This window comes from Orycteropus afer, unplaced genomic scaffold (assembly GCF_000298275.1).
Source record: "Orycteropus afer afer isolate SDZICR_OR568_19922 unplaced genomic scaffold, OryAfe1.0 scaffold00193, whole genome shotgun sequence".
NCBI classification, from domain to species: domain Eukaryota; kingdom Metazoa; phylum Chordata; class Mammalia; order Tubulidentata; family Orycteropodidae; genus Orycteropus; species Orycteropus afer.
In genome coordinates, this window is record NW_006921780.1 from 5,264,996 (window position 1) to 5,270,042 (window position 5,047).

The following is a 5,047-nucleotide window of genomic DNA, read 5'->3' on the forward strand; positions in this document are numbered from 1 at the left end:
CTCAAGGGCAAGTTTCAGAGTCTCTTTTGAGATATATTTTAGTCTTCTCTTCTTTTATCATCTTTTTAGTGACCTCTTGCTTTCTTCATGGATGATGTTCTTGATGGCATCCCACAATTCTTCTGGTTTTTGATAATTGGTTTTCTATGCATCAAATTCATTCTTTAGATGGTTTCTAAATTCAGGAGGGATCTATTCAAGGTCACATTTTGGCTCTTGTGGACTTGTTTTAATTGTTTTTAACTTCAAGTTGAACTTGCATATGAGCAGTTGATAGTCTGTTCCACAATCAGATCCTGGCCTGGTTTTGGCTGAAGATATTGAGCTTTTCCATTGCCTCTTGTCACAGATGTAATCAATCTGATTCCTATGTGTTCCATCTGGTGAAGTCCACATGTACAGCTGTCATTTATGTTGTTGAAAAAAGGTATTTGCAATGACTAAGTTGTTGGTCTTGCAAAATTCTACCATGCGATTTCCAGTATTATTTCTGTCATGAAGGCCACATTTTCCAACTACCGGTGATCTTTGATTCTGACTTTTGCATTCCAGTCACTATTGATAATTAACACATCTTGATTGCATGTTTGGTCAATTTCAGGCTGCAGAAGTTAATAAAAATCTTCAATTTCATCATCTTTGGCTTTGGTGGTCAGTGCATAAATTTGAATAATAGTCATATTAACTGGTCTTCCTTGTAGGCATATGGATATTATCCTATCACTGACAGCATTGTACTTCAGGGCAGATCTTGAAACATCCTTTGTGATGATGAATGCCATGCCATTCCTCTTCAAATTGTCATTCCTGGCATAGGAGATCATATGGTTGTCTGATTCAAAATGGCTAAAATCAGTCCATTTCAGCTCACTACTACCTGGGATATCAATCTTTATGCATTCCATTTCATTTTTGACAACTTCCAATTTTCCTAGAATCATACTTCATATGTTCCATGTTCTGATTATTAATGGATGTTTGCAGCTGTTTCTCCTCAATTTGAGTTGTGCCATGTCAGCAAATGGAGGTCTTGAAAGCTTGACCTTATCCATATTAGGAAGGCTGGTTTTACTCTGATGATGCCACTCGTTCCCGGTTGTATTTTGAGAGCCTTCTAACCTAAGTGGCTCATCCTCCTGCTCTGTATTGGACAATGTTTCCAGGCTATTCATAAAGTTACACAGTAATGTATCAAGCAGTGTTTCTTTGCTTTTCATAAGGTTTTCCCTAGCCAATTCTTTGATAAGTAGATGGCCTCTTCCTTCTTCCTAGTCTGTCTCAGTCTGCAAGCTGTGCTGAAACCTGTGCACCATGAGCACCCTGCTGGGTTTAAAACACCGGTGGTACAGCCTCAATCCTCACAGCAATACGTCACCACAGCAGGACAAACCAACAGACAAGTCTGTCTCCCTTCGCTGTTTGAAACCTCTCCAACCTCCCCTTACCTGGATCCCTGCCACTGCCTCCTTGCTCTGTCCTGACCCCCTGGCCCTTTCTCTCCTTTCCCCTGCTTTCCTGCCTTGCTGCTTGTGGGGCATGGCCTGGGTTTCTTCCCTTATCTGGATCCCTGCTGCTGACCCTTCATGCTGTCCTGGTCTATTTTGTGCGCCTTCCAATCTGAGGTGATCATTTTCTAGCACTGTATCATACAATTTCTGGAATCTTAATAAAGTTTTCCAGTAATATATCAGAATGGGAGGAAAAATGTGGAACAAAATTCAAAAGCACAAAAATGACCAGAACAACTGGTCAGATAGAGACTGGTGAAACCCCTGAGACTATGGCCCTGAGTTATCCTTTGGGCCTGAAACTGGAGTGAGCTCTGGTGCCTAAGGCATTTGACTACTAACCAGAAGGCTGTAGTTCAAACCCACCAGCCACTCCTCGGAAGGAAGGTTGAGCAATCTACTTCTGTAGTGATACTGTCACGTACCATTGCCAACCAAGGAGGGGTTGCTATGAGTTGGATCTGATTTGACAGCAGTGATTTTGTTTTGTTTTTTTTGTTCTGTGGATTAACTCTCAGCCAAACAATAGAGAGGCCTATGAGTAGAATACCTACCCTAGAAATATGCACCCCCTTGAACAGTCAACTGTAAGAGATCAAAAGGGCAGCATTTGCATAAGAGGAGAGTTAGACAGACAGGAATCCATAAGTAACAAGGGCACAGGGCAGGGGTTGTGTCACAGGAAGGATATTGGAGGAGAGCTATTTATAGTTGGGATTGTAATTGGTGCTGTGAATCAAAATATGTATAAATTGTTGGGAGTAAAATGAATCTGCTTTGTAAATTTTCACTCAAATCACAATAAAAAATTTACCAAAAAAAGAAAAGATTATCTTACCGACAAAAACCTTTACAGTGTTTGGCAACTGAGAAAACTACAGTGGTTACTCTATTATGCAGAGACAATCGCTATTCTTTTGTGTCCTTCTCCTTCTGACTCCCATTTATCTTTCTTTATTCGTCTCTCATGCTTTTCAGTTTCCTTCCTTTTCCTTCATTAAAAAACAAACAAAAAACCCATTACTATAAGAAACTATAAGAGGCCTAAAATTGAAGAATATGTTATGCTCATTCATGGATTGGAAGACTGAACATTGTGAAAATGTCAATGCTACCCAAAGCAATCTATAGATTCAATGGAATCTCAATCCAAATTCCTTCAGCCTTCTTTAAGGGCATGGAAAAACAAATTATAAATTTTAAATGGAAAGGAAAGAAAGTCCAGATAAGCAAAGCACTAGTGATGAAGAAAAGCAAAGTAAGAGGTCTCACACTCCTCAATCTCAGTAGTCAAAACAGCTTGATATTGCTACAATGACAGACACATAGACCAGTGAAATAAAATTGAGTATCCAGAAATACATCCACCCACTTATGGAAAGATGATATTTGACAAAGGACCAAAATGAGGAAAAGATAGTCTTTTTAACAAATTGTGCTGGCAAAACTGGATATCCATTTGCAGAAAAATGAAACAAGATCCATACCTCACACTATACACAAAAACAAACTCAAGAAGGATCAAAGACCAAACTCAAAACTATGAATCTCATCAAAGATAAAATAGGGGCAAACTTAATTTATGGCATAAATATACTGTCAAGCATAACCCCAAATGCACAAACAGCAGAAGAGAAACTAGATGACTGGGACCTTCTAAAAATTAAATTCTTATGTGCATCAAAAGACTTCTCCAAAAGAGTAAAAAGAGAACCTACAGATTGGGAAAGAATATTTGGTTATGACATATCCGACAAAGGACTTATCTCTAAAAATTTATAGAAAACTTCAACACCTCAACATCAAAAAGACAAACAATCCAATTCAAAAATGGGAAAGGGATATGAACAGACACTTCACTGAAGAAAATATTTAGGCAGTCAACAAACACATGAAGAAATGCTAGCAATCATTAGCCATTACAGAGATGTAAAATCAAAACAAAACAAAACAAAAAAACAATGAGTTATCATCTCACCTCAGCAATTATAGCAAAGTCCAACAAGACAGAAAACAAGTGTTAGCAAGGGTGTGGAGAGATTGGAACTTTCATACACTGCTGGTGGGACTGTAAAATGGTACAACCACTGTGGAAAATGGCATGGTGCTTCCTTAAAAAGTTGGAAATAGAAGTACTATTTGATCCAGCAACCCTACTACTAGGAATATATATTATAAAAAGATGAGATCTGGGACACAAAGAGATATATGCACACTCATGTTCATCACAGCACTATTTCCAATAGCAAAGAGATAGAAATAACCTAAGTGCCCATCAAGAGATAAATGGATAACCAAACTATATGGTACACACACACAATGGAACTCTATGAAACATTAAAGAATAATGAACAATCTGTGAATCATCTCATAACATAGATAAACTTGGAGGAAATTATACTGAGTGAAATAAATCCACTACAGAGGGACAAATGTTGTATGAGTCCATTAGTCTGAAAAATCAAGGGGAGGTTTACACAGGGAAGGAAAGTATCTTTGTTGATTAGCAGGAATGGGAAGGGAAGGCAGGGAAAATTACTTGCTAGTTAAAAGGAGCTCTGGTGGTGTAATACCTAAGGCATTTGACTGCTAACCAGAAGGCTGGTGGTTCACACCCACCAGCCACTCCTTGGAAGAAGATTGGACAATCTACTTCTATAGAGATACACCTGGGAAACCCAAGAAGGGGTCACTATGAGTCTAATTGACTTGATGGCAGTGAGTGAGTTAAAAGGCAGATGTTGATGTGGGTGAAGAGAAACACAACATAATGAAAGCGTGTGACCAGCACAAATCACTAAGGAAAAGAAAGAAATGGAGAGGTTAACAACAGATACAAACCGTAAATATGATTACATATATAATACTGCATTGTCAGTATTAGCAAACACCAATCTCTAGGTGGATACATAGATAGACAGGCAAGATGATCAGGTATGGGTAGGTGAATGGGAATATACCTACAACCATACATAGGGCAGATGATATTCCTACCTATTTGCATTTGTTATAAAAATGTCCACATACAGTATAGAGCTAACAGGGGACAAAGTCAGAATAAGTTCTTAGCCACAACTAAGAATCTTGAGTGAGTGAATTGTGGGGCTTGCTGGCTCAGGACAATGGTCATGGGGGACATCAAGCTCAATTGGCACAACACAGTACACAAAAGTGTTGCTGTATACCCTATTTTGGTGAGTATCAACTGGGGTCTTAAAAGCTTGTGAGTGGCCATCTGAGATGCAACATTGCAAAGAAGAGTAAAGAAAATCAAAGACACATGGAAACAATCATTCCAAAGGACTAATGGACTATGAGAACCTCAGCATATACAATCTTGAGACCAGAGCTAGATGGTGCCTGGCTACCATTGCCAACCACCTGGAAAGGGAATCAAAATTGGAGATCCTGGATAGAGAAAAATGTGGAACAAAATAATAATAATAATAATAATAATAATAATAATAATAATAATAATAAAACATTTAAAAAGACCAGGAGTACTGGTCAGATAGAGACTGGCAAAGCCTCAGAGATTC